The sequence below is a fragment of the Acomys minous genome, assembly GCF_964271855.1.
Source record: "Acomys minous genome assembly, chromosome: 9".
NCBI classification, from domain to species: Eukaryota; Metazoa; Chordata; class Mammalia; order Rodentia; family Muridae; genus Acomys; species Acomys minous.
The window spans coordinates 45,254,492-45,270,621 of record NC_140490.1 but is presented as its reverse complement, the minus strand read 5'-3'; the positions used below and the strand labels follow the sequence as shown (position 1 = coordinate 45,270,621).

Sequence of the window (16,130 nt, the reverse complement as noted above, 5' to 3'; positions counted from 1 at the left end):
GGGCTCCGAGGAGAGGGACTGCAGACCGGACCCCGAGGCGCAGATTGCAAGGGGATGCACGGCCTCACTCAGCCTGGAGCCGCGAAACACGGCCTGTCTTGGGCTGTCCAGGGGACTCCAGGAGGGACGACCAGCTAGGTGTTCCTGAGGGCCCACTGGAGCTAAAGAAGGGATCGGGAAGCTGGAGAAAGGGGTCAAGGCCAGCCCTGGAGCGACCCCGCTGGGCTATCCCGCGGGCGGCTGCAGAGGGGACATAGAGGCCCGGGGCAGGGGAAAGCACTGGACAGGAGCCGGCTCCACAAAGGACGCGGGCCCGGGGCGCGCGGGGAGGGGGCTGCGGCGGCGCGGCGCGCACACAAAGGCAGCGGGCGGGAGGGCTCGATACTCACAGGGCGAGCGGGCGCTGTCCATGCCCGCAGCCCGGGGACCCGGGCAAGCCAGGCGGGCGAGGCCGCGCTCCCAGACCGGAGTCCGCTCTCAGGGCCGCGTCGCGCTGGGACGGGGTCCTCACTGGGGCGGGGGTCGCCAGGCCGCTCTGCTCCTACGTGCTGCTCCCTCGGGCCGGGCCGCTGCGGGGCCGCGCTCCCGCGTGCTCCTGCCGGCTCCGCGCGCCTCCGCTCCCGCACCGGCTCCGAACTAGCGCGCGGGGAGGGCGGGCCTTCCGTTCGTCCCACCCTCCCAAGGCAGGCGCGCGGGGCGGGGCCTGGCACGCCCACCTGGCTGCGGCTGAGCGCCACCACCTGCAGGATGCTCCCCATTGCGTCCACCTGCGGCTAGGGCCCAAGGCAGGCGCCTAACCCTTAAGTTTTTGGGAAGTGGTCCACAAGACTGTGGGCCTTGAGGAGCCCTATTTTCCCTGGAGGTGGCAGGCCATACACAACATGACATAGCCGAACCCTGGAACCTATACCAAGAAATACAGGCCCCAGGGTACCCTACCCTCAGGAGCCCAAGCACAGTCGCAAAATTGGAGTAGTCTTCCCAGCCTTTCTGTACTGCCAGTATATGGGGAAACCTCATATCACCCTCGGAGGTTGATGCACTGTGTCCATTCTTTCGATTAAGCAAACAGATCCCAAAGGCAGATGTCCCCGGCACTAGCCTGTATGTGATTCCAACACCAGGAAGAGGAAGCAAGGGAGTCTTGATCCTGGAGTTGGACTACCCTAACTCAAAGATAGACAGATGGATGGAATGGATGGATGGACAGATGGATAGACAAACAGATAAAAATGGAAAGGACTTCTCTCTTCTAAACCTCAGAGACAGTCCTGAGATGCCTCGGATAGAAACAGGAAGACATTTCCAGAAACCGCTTGACTTACCTTGCTGACTGACACCTCTCCAGAGCAGTCTGCTGCCTCTCTCTCAGCCCCCTGAGCTACTCAATCTCACAGACAAGCCCCTTGTCTAGGCACCTCTGAACTTGACTATAGGGGTCACGGAAGACTAACCTGATTCCTGGCCCCTGCTAGGCACCTGCAGGAACCCACATCTCACCTGTACTCACTCCCTGTGATGAAGTCATTGGGCCCAGTTCACCCAAGGAAACCAGTACAAAGGGAGATACCAAAGTGTTCTAACCTCTGTCCTCACCCTGCTGGTATGACACCCTGTCAAAGATGCATGTTACAAGTATGAAGGGATGCCCAAGGACTGCTGACCCTGGAGACTTTGGCACCAACAACTCATGTGACAGAAAAGCTAACAGAAACACCACCAGCGTTCATGATTAGAAGGAATCAAATGCTGGCAAAACTGCTACCCAGTGGCAGGATTTCCTGGGCTCTGCTAGGGGGCAGTGCTGATATCAGTTGAAAATAATTTAGGCTGATGTTCAAATCTCTTCCTAGTTGAGTGGTGGCACACTGTCTGGAGTATGATGGGAGCTGGGTATAGTGGCATATGCCTTTAATCCCAGCACTCGGGAAGCAGAGGCAGGTGGATCGCTATGAGTTCGAGGCCAGCCTGGTCTACAAAGCGAGTCCAGGATAGCCAAGTCTACACAGAGAAACCTGTCTTGAAAAACTAAAAAAGAAAAACAAATGGAGTATGCTGGTATTGCTTATACTATGAAAACTGAGATCCATCTAAAGTCAGGACTCCAACATATACCCCAGAGACCCACTGGTTAAATCCTGTCGTTGGCACTGGGCCAGGCATTTGGCAGATGCCTGTTAATTTATATTATCTCATCTACCTTGGGAGTCAGGCGTGAACACAAAGCCCACTTGAGCTGGAAGCAGAGAGCTGGTGCCAGATCTGCAGGTCTAAGTGTCCTTAGAGATAGGGGTCCTGCTGCCCTTCTAATGCCAGAGGCCATGAGGCCTTAGAACAAGGAGCTGGTATTGCCAACGGGATCGATCCCCAGGTACTGCTGTCCGGGCAGGTCTCACTTTGCAGATGTGGGAGCCTCTCAAGAACTCAGACATAGCACAGCCAGTTCTCACCACTAGGTCTTCCCTGGGACCACCTCAGAGGACACCCTGGTACCTGCAGCCGATGAATGGAGACAGCTCTGGAGAACAGAGCCCAGGGAGGCAAGGCAGATAGCCTTGGGAATAACAGGAAGTCCTCCTTGAGATCTGTGGAGAGATGGGGCAACCCCCAACATTGGGTGGCCCAAGATGGGGGCAAATGCGGGCCAGAGCTTCGGTCCTGGGAGGTGATAGCAAGGGCATGCCCAGGCCATGGTTTTGTTCAACCCTGTATCTCACTCTCCAGTGATCAGAGTTCTTCCGGGGAAGAGCCCTGGGAAGTGGACTGGGTGGCACAGAGGAACCTAATGCTTCTTCAATGGCCTTACCATGAACCCTGCAGGAAGGAATGAGGAATCAAGATTCCTTGCAACAATGAGGTATCATTAAAATTCTCTGCATAACGGTCTGAGGATGTAGCTCAGTCTGTAAAGTGCTCACCGAACAGGAAATGGAACTGCAATGGCTCATCTTGGTCGTCAGTCCACTGTGGGCAGTGCCTGTTGGCTTTGGGGTTTGGTTTTTTTGGGGGGGTTGTTGTTGTTGTTTTTTCGAGACAAGGTTTCTCTATGTAGCCTTGGCCATCCTGGACTCACTTTGTAGACTAGGCTGGCCTTGAACTCACAGCGATCCGCCTGCCTCTGCCTCCCGAGTGCTGGGATTAAAGGCGTGCGCCACCACGCCCGGCTTTTTTTGTTTGTTTGTTTGTTTGTTTGTTTTGTTTTTCAAGACAGGGTTTCTCTGTCTAAGAGCTCTGGCTGTCTTGGAACTTGCCCTATAGTCCAGGCTGGCCTAGAACTCATGGAGATCCACCTGCCTCAGCCTCCCAAGTGCTGGGATTAAAGGCGTGAGCTGCCACCTGGCCTAGCTTTGATTTTATTTTTTATTTTTTTATTTTTTTGAGACAGGGTTTCTCTGCGTAGCCTTGGCTGTCCTGGACTCAGCTTTGATTTTTTTTTTTAAGACCTACTTTATTTGGGGTTCCTTAATGCCTCTATCTCCTTGCTCAACCCTAATCCCATCCAACACCCCAATAGCAGGTTGGAGAAAAAGAAGGTTAGGGGGGACAAGGAGCAGAATTTTCTTTGGCTAGTGCTGCTTAGGGTCGCCAGATTCCCTGGGACAAGTCCAATCCTTGTTTCAAGATATCTCCACCTTCTCCTCAAACTGCATCAACAGCAACCAGGAACCGCAGAGGGAGGACCAGCATTTTTCTTCCTTCTCTGAGCCCCCAGTCTCTGGGTCTAGCATTTATCCCCTCTCCAGAGTCCTCCAGAATTAAACTATCTGGAGCTGGCAAGGAGCCCCTTTCAGACCCAGCAAGAGGCAAATCAGCCTCATATCCCACACCTGGGATTAAAACAAAAAGAAGTGTTCCTTTGTGGCCTCTGCTTCAGATCAGGACTCCAGGTTTCTGCTTTGAGCCTTGGCTTCCCTCGGTGTTGAACCGTAACCTCTTTTCTTTGTTGTTGTTTTGGTTTTCCTTTCCCTTTCTTTTGAGACAGAACTTCTGTGTGTAGGCCTGGCTGTGCTGGAACTCACTCTGTAGACCAGGCTGGCCTCAAACTCAGAGATGTGCCTGCCTCGGCCTCCCGAGTGCTGGGATTAAAGGCGTAAACCACCACCACTGCCCAGTGGACTATAACCTGTAAACCAAGTAAACCATTTCTTCCCAAGTTGCTTTTAGTCACTTCTCACAAGATGCTTTTGATGACAGCAACAGAAAGCAAACTAGGGTTATGTTAACCAGGTGTGGTGAAACATGCCTGTAATCCCAGCACTCAGGAAATGGAGGCACAGATGATCACAAGTTCACAGATATCCTTAACTAACATAGCAAGTTGGAGGACAGCCTGGGCTACAGGAGATTCCTTTTCAAAAATCCAGAAAGAAACCAGGTGTGGTGGCACACCCGTGTAATCTCAAAACTCAGGAGTCAGAAGCAGGTAGATTTCTGTGAATTCAGTGCCTGCTTGGTCTACAAATCGAGTCCAGGACAGCCAAGGCTACACAGAGAAACCCTGTCTCAAACACACACACACACACACACACACACACACACACCCTGACTAGCCAAAGCAATCCTAAACAAAATAATAATGGTGGAGACATCACCATCCATGATTTCAAACTAAACAAAAAGGGCAGGTAGTCAAAATAGTTGGATTATATAGTAAGTTTCCCAAAAGGGCTTTAGGGTATATATGATCAAGATGCATTGTTTACATGTATGAAATTGTAAAATCATAAAAGATTCTATTAGGAAAATAGTACCGGGGTTGGAGAGATGGCTCAGAGGAGCACTGACTGCTCTTCCAGAGGTCCTGAGCTCAGTTTCCAGCAACCACATGGTGGCTCACAAGCATCTATGATATGATCTGATGCCCTCTTCTGACCTGCAGGTGTACATGAAGACAGAATACTGTATATATAATAATAAATAAATAAATCTTTTTTTAAAAAAAGAAAGAAAGAAGTCGGGTGTGGTGGCGCATGCCTTTAGTCCCAGTACTCGAGAGGCAGAGGCAGGTGGATCACTGTGTATTTGAGGCCAATCTGGTCTACAAAGTGAGTCCAGAACAGCCAAGGATAACACAAAGAGACCCTGTCTCAAAAAAAAAAAAAAAAAAAAAAAGGAAAAAAGAAAAGAAAGAAAAGAGCATCAAAAAGGACAAAGAGAGACAGCATTACTGGCTTACATGTGGTGCATATACATACTTGCAGGCAAGCATTCACACTCATAAAATAAGTAAAAATAAATACAAAAATAGTTTTAAAAATAGCATTGTTGAGATATTATTCAGATACTATAACGTTCAGTCTTTTTGCTTATACTCCAGTGGCTTTAGCCCCCTGTCCTACGCTGCCCCAGCCCTCAGCAACCCCAGCAAGGTATCTCAAGGGACTTCCCTACTCTGAGTATTAAGTGGAATCACAGCGTTTGGCTGCTTGTCTCTCTTTATCAACATGGATTCCAGGAATTGAGTTCAATAATCAGGAAACAACTTATGAAAGCCTCTTCTTCTACTATGTGAGTTCCAGAGATAGAGCTCTGGTTCCCAGGACTGTTTCTCAAGTGCCTGCTAAGCCACCTCATAAGCCTCTTGTGTTAATCTTTTTATATTTAAAATACTTAAAATACATATTTTTAATATATGTGCATATGCCCACATGATGAAACATGCCCTCGGAGACCAGAAGAGGACCTCAGATCCTGGTGAGTAATCTATGTGGATGCTAGGAAGATCAGCAAGCCTCTTCACCACTGAAGCATCCCTCCGGTCCTTGGTTAGATTTTAAGAGCAAATGATCATTTCTAGAAAACAAATAAAATAAAAATGTTGGGGGGGAGGGCAGCGGGGCATGGTGGTTCACGCCTATAATCTCAGCACTCAGAGAGGCAGAGGCAAGTGGAGCTCTGTGAGTCTGAGGCTAGCCTGGTCTACAAATCAAGTCCAGGACAGCCAAGACTACAAGAGAAACACTGTTTGAAACAAAACAAAATAAAAGTTTGGGGGCGGGGATAGCACAATGATAGACTATCAGCATGTGTGAAATCCTGGTCTCCATCCCCAGCACTTCCAAAATAAGAAACCATTTAAGTTGTGCACAGTATCACTAGCCAACATGACTCCTGCTGCACAGGCCCTGGTGGCCTCGGCTCTAGCTCCAGGCAGCTTGTCCCCGTGGGAGATGTTCAGCAAGTGCCTATCAAGCAAGCAAATGTAATTGATCTTCTTTTCCAAGCACAGATTTATTTAATTTAAGCTGAGGAGGCACACATTAGATCTAGAATCATACATATATCCCAGCTTTCTCCCCCCTCCTCCCTCTACTCCCCCCTGCCCCCCCCTTCAGAGTGAAAGGCCTTAGCCCCTAAGTGACATTGAATAAGCAATGTTAGCGGTTCCCATCCACAGTCCTTGATGAAGGGGCACCTTAGATACCGTGGCCCCATCTTCCACCGACTATTCCCAGGATGCACCTGGCAGCTTCTTTTCTCAGGAATTGAGTCCAGAGATCTTGAGGATAGGAGAGTGCTGAGAACCCAGTGTGTCTTGCTGATAAATAAATAAAGCCAACAGTCAGGCATGGTGGTGCACGCCTATAATCCCAGCACTCGGGGAGACAGAGACAGGCAGGCCTGTGAGTTCCAGGCCAGTCTGATCTACAAAGCGAGTCTAGGATGGCTAAGGCTACACAGAGGAAACCTGTCTAAAAAAAAAATTTTTTTTAATAAATAAAAACAACCAACATTCACTGGGCACTCAGAGCCACTGGGTGCTAAGCTAATTTTCTTTTCTTTTTATTCTTTCTTTCTTTTCTCTTTTTCTACTTCTTTCTTTTTGCAGGAAAGCCTTCATGTCACCTTGAGATGACACACTTAGAGATGACAGAGGTATAATGAGGGAATAAAGACCCAGAGAAGGCAACTGTGTAGAGAGAGTCCACAGCCCAACAGGCCTATGCCTGAGTTTGAGGCCCGAGGGCTTGCCGAACTTCCTTGAAGCAGCCACAGAAACCCTGAGCTCCCTGGAGGCTTTGCTTTTGGTGCTCTGGCCTACGGACAGGCAGGTGAACTTTGGTCCTCCCTCAGTCCCGCCCTGACCCCAGGGCAACTCCATCTGTTCCCTGTCCTTGAGCAGGAGGCACTAATTTTGTTTTAAGTTTCCCTTGTCCCTGATGCCTTCTGCAGACCTAGCTTGTCATGTGGCCTCTGTCTTGTCCCACTGCCCTTAAATGGAGGCAGCCGTGCCTCTTGGCACAGGCTTGGTGGAAAACAGTTTATAGCTGGGGCAGCGGTCCATCCGAACACAGCTCTGACCGTTTAAGTCAGTAATTCCTTTTGCAGAACTTTTTCCAATGGAGTGACCAGTGGTGCACAGTGGCGGATGAAGGTACTCACAGGAGGATGATTTATAATAAGCACGAGAAATCACAGGGTTTTGCCAGCAATTGGGTTAAGCAAACCATGTTATTCCTACACAATCAAATATGCCCAAGCCACACAGATACTATCTGTGGAGCTTTGCAATGGCAAGGGCTACAGTAATGGGGTGAGAAGCCAGGAGGGGTTACAATAGCGTGCTGCCCACCAGTTCCTCCAATTACTGCAGCTTTCTCTCCTTTGGGCCAACGCAGCACTAGTCTGTGTCTTCAGAAAAGTAGGACTTGACCTCTCACCGGATGTGAGATGAAATAGGATGGCCCACGAGGAGCAACAGATGCACAGGGGACTAGAGTGGAGCCCCCTGCACCAGAGTCAGGTCCCGGCACCTCCCGTCAGGGGCTGTGACTTCAGGTGTATACATTCATTTCTCTGGACGTCTGTTTTCTCACTGGTCACACGGCAACAGGGGTACCTACCTACCTTGCAGAGTTGTGGGTGACCCTACAGCCCGATCTCCTGGAATTCTTAGCAGCTCCCAAAGTGGCCAAAACTTGGCGAAGGGACTGAGGTGTGTGGCTCTGTTGGTTAAGTGGTTACCTTGCAAGTGCAAGGACCTGAGTTCGGTTCCCCAGCATCCCTGTAAAAAGCCAAATGTGGTAGTTTATTGTCCCAGCGCCGGGGAGGTGGAGAGAAGGGGATCCCTGGGGTTCACTGGCCAGCCAGTCTAGCCTAATTAGTTAGTCCAGGCCAAGGAGAGACACTTACTCCAAGAGGTAGGTAGTGTTTCTGGGGGGGGAGGGGGGAGTCTCCTGTGGACTACATCCGGCATTGTATCTCTGATCTCCACCTGTGCAAATGCACATGTGCACTCATTCCTAGCCCCCTCCCCCACACCCAAAATAAATACATAATTTAGGAAACAATGCTTTTTACTGCTGCAGAGATGGTGTCCTGTGTGAGACAGCATGAAGGGCCACACTGACTGAGTTGACCTTATTTGACTCTGAGCAAACTCCTACCTCAGCCAGAGCACCCTAGTTCTCTTGCCCCCATCTTGTTGGCCAGGTCTACTCACAAACAGAGGGTTGGCCACCAATTTGAAAGAGCTATCCAATGTGCCAGGAATAAGCCTTATATCCCTGTTTCTAGAAGTCCACGGGGACTCAGTGATACACGTGGTCACCACAAAGCCAACAGAGTATGTAAAAGTATCTTTAATTGTCCTGGCTCAACTGTTGTCTGGGAGGCTAACTGCCTCCTTCTCCTAACCTAGGCCTAGTCTCCATACAGTCTAACCTAGGCCTAGAATGTTTTCAGCCTCTGAGACTTACTGCTTAATGAGCTCACCCTTACTTGTTCTTACTGAGCTCTGGGCTGGCTGGTTCAACTCAGCTGTTCTGGCTCAAACTCCCCTCCCAGCTGACTTTGGTTTTTTTTGTTTGCTTGTTTGTTTTTTGAGACAGTGTTCTCTATGTAGCCTTGGCTGTCCTGGACTCACTTGTAGACCAGGCTGGCCTCAAACTCACAAAGATCCACCTGCCTCTGCCTTCCAAGTGCTGGGATTAAAGGCGTGCGCCACCACGCCTGGCTCACAGCTGATTTATTTAATCTGACTTCTCTCGGCCCAGAATTTCTCTACTTGGCCTCAAACTAACTCAGCGATCTGCTCTAATCTTCTGGCTTCTTCCTTTTTCTGGCTCATTCTGTCTTCACCTGATTTTTCTTTGTACAACCGATCTCTCTAATACTGTCCTGGTAACGCTGCCTCCTCTCTCTGAAAAACTGCCTCTTAAGTAGCTTCCCTTTCCTCTCTGTTCTGGTGACAGTTGGGCATAACCTAGTCTGTCAAATCTTTTCTGCCACTCAATTAGATAACATTTTCAAACATGGGTGCTTCCTTCTACAAACTAACTTTACCTTTGTTTGGGATTAAAAGCATGTGTCACCGTGCCTGGATCTAATATTTTCTTTGTCCAATATGATACTTGCTCTATACCAGGCTGGCCTTGAACTCCGATCTGTTTGCCTCTGTCTCTTGGATTAAAGGCATGTTTGTATTTCAGCCAGATCACCTAGACCTAGAAGGTCTTTGGATGTGATCTCTTGCCAGAACAGCCATATTCTAAATTAACACTCCACTCTCTAACAAGAGGATATGCACAAAGCAGAAAAAGCCAGGTGGCAGTTAATCTCCGCAGCTGATGGATGGCTATGACAGGGTCTGTTAATCCTAGATTCTTGTAGAGAATAGGTCGACTAATACAATTTTTGAGCCAAATCTGAAGCAAGCTTTATTAAATACTGGCCAGTGCCATGCCCAGATTCCCAGAATTTGGCTGCGAATTGCATTAGGTGCTTGTAAAGGCAAAATCCATAAGGCTACATACTTCCTGCGTTCGTCCAATAGGGGACAAGCACACATCCTAACATGCTTCCTGCTCATGTACCTCCTGCCTACATGGGATCAAGCACATCCTGTGTAGTTGGGGCAGATAACCTTATTTACAGAAGTGAAAACACGTGGCTTGTTAACTTACATGAACAGCAGCCCCCAGAATTCCAGGAAGTTTTCTGTCCTCGGGTCTATAAGGCTTACAGGTTTATCTGTCCTTGGGAAATGAGGCTTACACTATAGAGACATTTTTGCTTTATAGATCTCTTAAACAAGGTAATTAAAACTTAAATAACTTTAGCCCTCACAGGTCCTTTAAGCATATAGCCTGTGCTTACTGTTGACCACAGACAAGCTGTCATCCAGCTCTGAGAGATTGACTCAGACCTGTGCCAGCAGGGGTCTCTTGCCCAAGTTTCCAATTTGCATCCAACAGGGCCCGAGGCTGTCTGAAAGGCCCCATGCAACCTCCGAGGGGCTGCACCATCCTCCTTGAGGAAGCTAGGGTTTTTTTCCACTTAGCACGTGTGCAGCTTGCCTGGCTTCTGGTGTTTTTCCAGCAGGCTCAGTCCAAAGTGCCTGTGTCTGTCCCTGGAAGCATCTCGCTCACTCAACTAAAGACATGTGAACATGAGGCCCTTGCAGACAACTGACCCAGAGCTCACGAAAGTAAACAAATGGGTCACGTGACTGATCACTTGGTAGGCATCATTTGCCTGTGGCAGGAGGGATGCTGCCCAGAGGAGACCTTGGGGCACCAGAGTAGCAGACAGAGAAGATTAAAAAAAAAAATTGTCCTTTTCTAAAGGACCCAAGTGGGTGGATAGAAGAAATGAATGTCACCGGCTGCTCTTCGAGGGACCTGACACTCATATGGCAGCTCACAAACATTTGTAAATCCAGTTCTAGAGGAGCCATTGCTCTCTACTGGCCTCCAAGGGCACTGCACACATGTGGTGCACAGGCATACATACAGGCACTCATAAAATAAATAATGATTAAAAAAAAAAAAAGACAAATGGGGTGGAGGCTATGACTCAGTTGTTAGAGTGTTTTACCAGCACATGTGAAGCCCTGGGTTTGATCCCTGGGTAAATGCACAGTGTAAAGGGAATGGCACACACATCATCCCAGCCCTTGAGAGATGGAGGCAGAAGGGCCAAAATAAATAAATAAATAAATAAATAAATAAATAAATAAATAAATAAAATTCAAGGTCATTCTCAGCTACAAGGGTAGTTTAAGGCCAGTCTTGGCTATAGGAGACCCTGTAGAGAGAGGAACAAAGGGAGAAAATTGACAGGGTACGAAAGGCTCCCAAATGTGGGCGTTTTTAAAAGTACAACTTCAATCATGAAAGAAAAGTTATACACTAAAACTATAGTGAGTGCCTCCATGAAGCCGTGTTCTGGCTGCAGTGTCTGTTCAGCAAATGAGAGCACACTGGGAGGCTTACATCCTTTGCTGGGAGTCGGGAGAGGCACTGCTGAAAGTCACAAATGCACCTGGCCTTCAAGTTTCCCATCATCTTAAAGTGCTCTGGAGAGCTATCCCGGTGCCGCACACCTGTAACCCCAGCACTTGGGAGATATAGGCAAGTGGATCAATGTGAGTTTTGAAGCCAACCTAGTCTACAAAGTGAGCCCAGGGCAGCCAAGGCTGTCACAAAGAAAACCTGTCTCAAAGAAAACAACAGCAAGCCGGGCAGTGGTGGTGCACGCTTTTAATCCCAGTGCTCAGGAGGCAGAAGCAGGCGGATCTCTGTGAGTTCAAGGCCAGCCTGGTCTACAAAGAGAATCCAGGACAGCCAAGGCTACACAGAGAAACCCTGTCTCAAAAAAACAAAATAAAACACACAAAAAATTGCTGTACAATCTCATCTTGTTCTTTGAGCACGACGTTGGGGCATTAAACGGTCTGCACAGCTCACTTCTCATGCTCCGCCATGTTTTCAGTGCTATAACAGAATACCCAAGTTAGGGAACTTTATAAACAAGTGTTCTTGGCTCATTGTTTTGAAGGCAGGGATACTAGAGGGCATGACATCCACAGATGCTGGCCTTGCTGTGTCATATAACATGTGGCAAGACTGAGCAAGCTGCCGAGACAGTGCTTTTTCTAACAAAGCCATGCCTCTGGCAACCCAGTTGTCCATAAATCCCTGAGTGACTAAACCTCGTGTAACCCAGAGCCCTCAAGGACCTGGCTGCATCCGGAAAGCCCCATTCTTCCTACTGCACTGAAGACTATGTTTCTGGCGCACAGACTGTGGGGACTAACAGGTTTCCTCTGCTGACGAAATGAGCCAGTTCAAGTCAGATTAAAGCATAAAGGCAGGGTTATGGGATGCAGCTCTTGGGTGGTTCCACTGGTCCCAAGGAACGAGTCCAGGGACGTCACCATGGGTGGGAGAGAGAGAGGTAGGGGAAGAGAAAGAGCATGGGCAGGCAGGGAGAGAGAAAATGCAGAGAGAGCGAGGGAACCAAAATGTCTGGATGATATGGCGAGGCTGGAAAGTTCAGGAGAGGGGGAAGGGTATAACAGACACACCCTGTAACAGGTTAGGGACTAAGGAATGCTGGGAGAACCTGGAGGCCAGGCCCACTTTGGTATGTTAAATATGCACCTGAACTCCTTGTCCCGGGTCTGAAACCCAGCAGAGAGCCATGCTAACTGTAGTGTCTGGGCAGTGAAGACCCCAGCATTTGACTTGCAGAGTGGAGCCAACACATCAATCTCGGGGAGCCTCACCCCACACACCTGGGTGTCTCTAGTGGAGAGTAGAGTTCAATGACCCAGAGGGAATCACAGGTGTGGGGGCAGGAAAGGGGCTTTTTCACTGAGCTCACCGCCCTGAGGCTGGAGTGGGGTGTGGCCTCTACCAACTAAATGCAGGGTGATAGGATCCAGGCCCTCCCACCCAGCTCTGCGTATAGATCAGGAAGAGCTAGCACAGGTGTGCTGCCACCCAACACCTCTGGCCCAGGGCAGCCCAGATCTGGTCCCTGGCCTGACCTAACGTCCCATAAGACCCACATGAGGTAGAACTTCATCTCTGCATCCTAGATGTGACAACAAAGCCAGATTATGTGACACTCCATCACCACCCAGGTCACATGCTGGCACTCAGGGAGCAGACAAAGGCTGAGGGCATGGCTCTGGGCCAGGCTCCTCAGGTCACCCAGCTCCTTGGGCCTCACAGGTTGGGGAGCTGAGTCCTGACAAGCCAGGGTTGCTTAAGGCTGGCTGGCTGCGTGGAGCAGGGCTCCCTAAATATTAACACACATCCTTCCCCTGAAGATTCTGCACTGTTAGCCAAAATGAGACGGGGGGGGGGGGGGGTCTTTATGTTTTGTTCCTGTTTTCCTTGGCCTTTGTTTTGGAGAGTTTCAAATCCCCAAGAAGTGTTTCAGGTATGGGAGAGGTGACTCTGCTAAAGAGTGTTCACTGCTCTTGGAAGGTCTTGAGTTTATTTCCCAGCACCCACTTGGGTTACTCACAACTGTCTGTAACTCCAGCTCCAGGGGATCCACTGTTCTCTTCTGGCCTCTGCAGACACCAGCGTGTGACACACACACACACACACACACACACAGAGACACACACACACACAAAATGATGATGGTGATGGTGATGATGATGATGATGATGATGATGGAGAGATACTGCAAGATATTTAGCGCCTTTGCTTTCTTTTTCCAAGTTACTCTGATTCCTGCGATACTGTAGCAGGACACTGAACTACAGTTATGCCATCTCATGAAAAGCATTCCTATGAATACCTGGGTGCTAGGGCTTTCTTGGGTAAAAATGGTCTCTGGTCACTAAGATCAGCCCTAAATTCCTAAGGTAAACTGGTCTCCAGACCAGCCCTACATTCCTATACAACGTGACCCTGGGCTAAAGGTTAACTGCCAGATCCCGTAAGTGCTATCTCTTGGCTTCAGTAGATAACACTTGCCCGTCACTGATGTCCAAAGCTGCCTTTCTGTATATGTTCACAATTGCAAATTTTTCCCCCTTAAAAGCTAGTATGAACTGGATGTCTAGGCTACTTCTCTCTAATCTGTGTGAGACAGTCCCACCGCCAGTGGTTACCATATTTTTCAGACCATAAGACGCACTTCCCCTGCAAAAAGTGGGGCAGGGGGTTAGGATGTGCCTTATGGTCTAATTGCTGTTTTTTACTGTTTTTCTTGTTTTACTGCTCTAAAAACTAGGTACGTCTTATGGTCAGGTGCATCCTATAGTCCAAAAAATACAGTAATAAAGATTCCACTCAACCTATTCAGGCCTCTTGGGAGCTTTTCTCTTCAGGTATCCTGTAACAATATCATGGCTATCTTCAGATAGCCTCTGTCCACTTGTGTCTCTAGCTGGCCTCAGCTGCTTCTCCAGTGGAGACACTGCTGAGTCAGTATTGTGACCCCCAAAGGGCATGCTCTCAGGATACTCACTTGCACATGACAAAAATACTGGCTCAAACCAGCTCCGAGCTAAAAAGGGAACTCACTGATTCATAGAATAAAGACTCTGGGAAGCTGCAGTTCCAGGTATAGCTGGATCCAGGCACCTAAGTGTGGCTCCTGGATTCTGCCTTTCTTTCTCCGCTCCAGTTTGTTTCGCAAAGGGGTTCTTCTGTGCTAGTGTCTCTTCCTAGAGCCAAGCCTCACATCACACTCAGCCCTTCACAGCACCCAGCAGGGAAAGTAGCCGTGAGAGAGAAACTCATGCACGTAGATCATCCTTGAGCTAATCACAATAAGCAAGTCTCACCAGCTTTGATTGGAAGGTCACGTGTGCCCTTCGGATGGAAGGGCTGGGCTTTGGTGGAGGGGCAGCTTGTCCGGGAGAGACGGCTCAGGGCTTCTGAGTGGACAGTGCTCTTGCAGAAGACCCAAGTGCAGTTCCCAGAACCCACATTGCTTGGCTCACAACCACGTGTAACTTCGGTCCCAGAGGGATCAATCGGATGCTCCTTTCTGGCCTCTGCAGGCACAGGAAGGGATGTGAGAGGGTGAGGAATATCATTGCAGTCTTCAGGCTTGTAGCTCATGGGAATCCACGGTGGAAAATGAAATGCCAGATGAAGGACATGCACAGACAAGCCCCACAGTCACCGTGCCCTGGAAACAACACCGAGCACTCACAGCCCTATGGCCTCACCAGGCACTGCGTTGAGGCCATGCATCCCCCTCAGTGTCTTCACATATGAGCTCAGCATCTTGTTCTAACAGGGCTGGGAGTTGCCTCAGGCATGCAAGCTCATTAAAAGAGCAGTTTGGCAAAAGCCACACCTTCTGCTCTTTTTCTCCACTCTAGAAATTTACCTCAGAGAAGCCAAAGATGTAATCACAAGGTGTGAACTCTGTTATTCAAAAGGCTGAAAGGGTGGGAGTTGTTCCAGGCTCCAGTGAATGGGTGGGTTGTCACATTCCTTATCAGATGGAACACAGGACCTCTGTGAGAAGTTCTAAAGGCAAGAGAAATGGTCAGAGCACTGTAGGCTTGTGCTTTAAAGAGGGTGGTCACTTGGGAGGCAGAGGCAGGTGGATCAATGTGAATTCGAGGCCAGCCTGGTCTACAAAGCAAGTCCAGGATAGTCAAGACTGTCCTGAGCTCACTTTGGTAGAGCAGGCTAGCCTTGTGCCTGCCTCTGCCTCCCAGAGTGCTGGGATCATAGGTGTGCACCACTGTGCCCAGCTGGCGCACACCTTTAACTCCAGCACTCAGGAGGCAAAGGTAGGTGGATCTCTGAGTTTAAGGCCAGCTTACTCTACCTAGTGAGTTCCAGGACAGCCAAAGTTACATAGTGAGACCCTGTCTTGAAAAAACAAAAACAAAGAGCCGGGCGTGGTGGCGCACGCCTTTAATCCCAGCACTCGGGAGGCAGAGGCAGGCAGATCGCTGTGAGTTCGAGGCCAGCCTGGTCTACAAAGTGAGTCCAGGACAGCCTTGGGAGGCAGAGGCAGGTGGATCGCTGTGAGTTGAAGGCCAGCCTGGTCTACAAAGTGAGTCTAGGACAGCCAAGGCTACACAGAGAAACCTTGTCTCAAAAAGGAAAAGAAAAGAAAAAAAAACAAAAAAAGGAAAGGAAAGAAGTTATCTAAGGGCTGGAACGATGGCTCAGCTGTTAAGGGTCCTTACTGTCCTTTCAGACAACAGTAGCTCAGACCCCGGCACCCCATCCGGTACCTTACGGGTTCCTGTAGGTCCTGCTTCAAAGGATCTGACACCCTCCTCTGGCTTCCATGGGTACCTGCATCCATGCAAGACATACACACGCCTAGATAAACTAAAATAAATATTCTAAAATTTCACCACAGAGAAAAGAGCTCAGGGACAATGCACTGGATGTCAGCACGGCTTA

At 49.3% G+C, this 16,130-nt stretch overlaps 1 protein-coding gene across 10 annotated transcripts in view; it reads right to left on the bottom strand.

Moving 5' to 3' along the window:
- Positions 1–651, bottom strand: part of WNK2 (WNK lysine deficient protein kinase 2) — a 113,805-nt gene extending 113,154 nt beyond the window's left edge. For 7 of the 10 annotated variants that reach the window (XM_084797172.1, XM_084797174.1, XM_084797175.1 and 4 more), the window contains exon 1: positions 390–651. The gene's annotated coding sequence lies outside the window, so the exon portion shown is untranslated. The remainder of the gene's footprint in view (positions 1–389) is intronic. The other 3 variants (XM_084797171.1, XM_084797176.1, XM_084797170.1) reach the window with 1 other exon arrangement.
- Between the last annotated feature and the right edge of the window lie 15,479 nt (positions 652–16,130).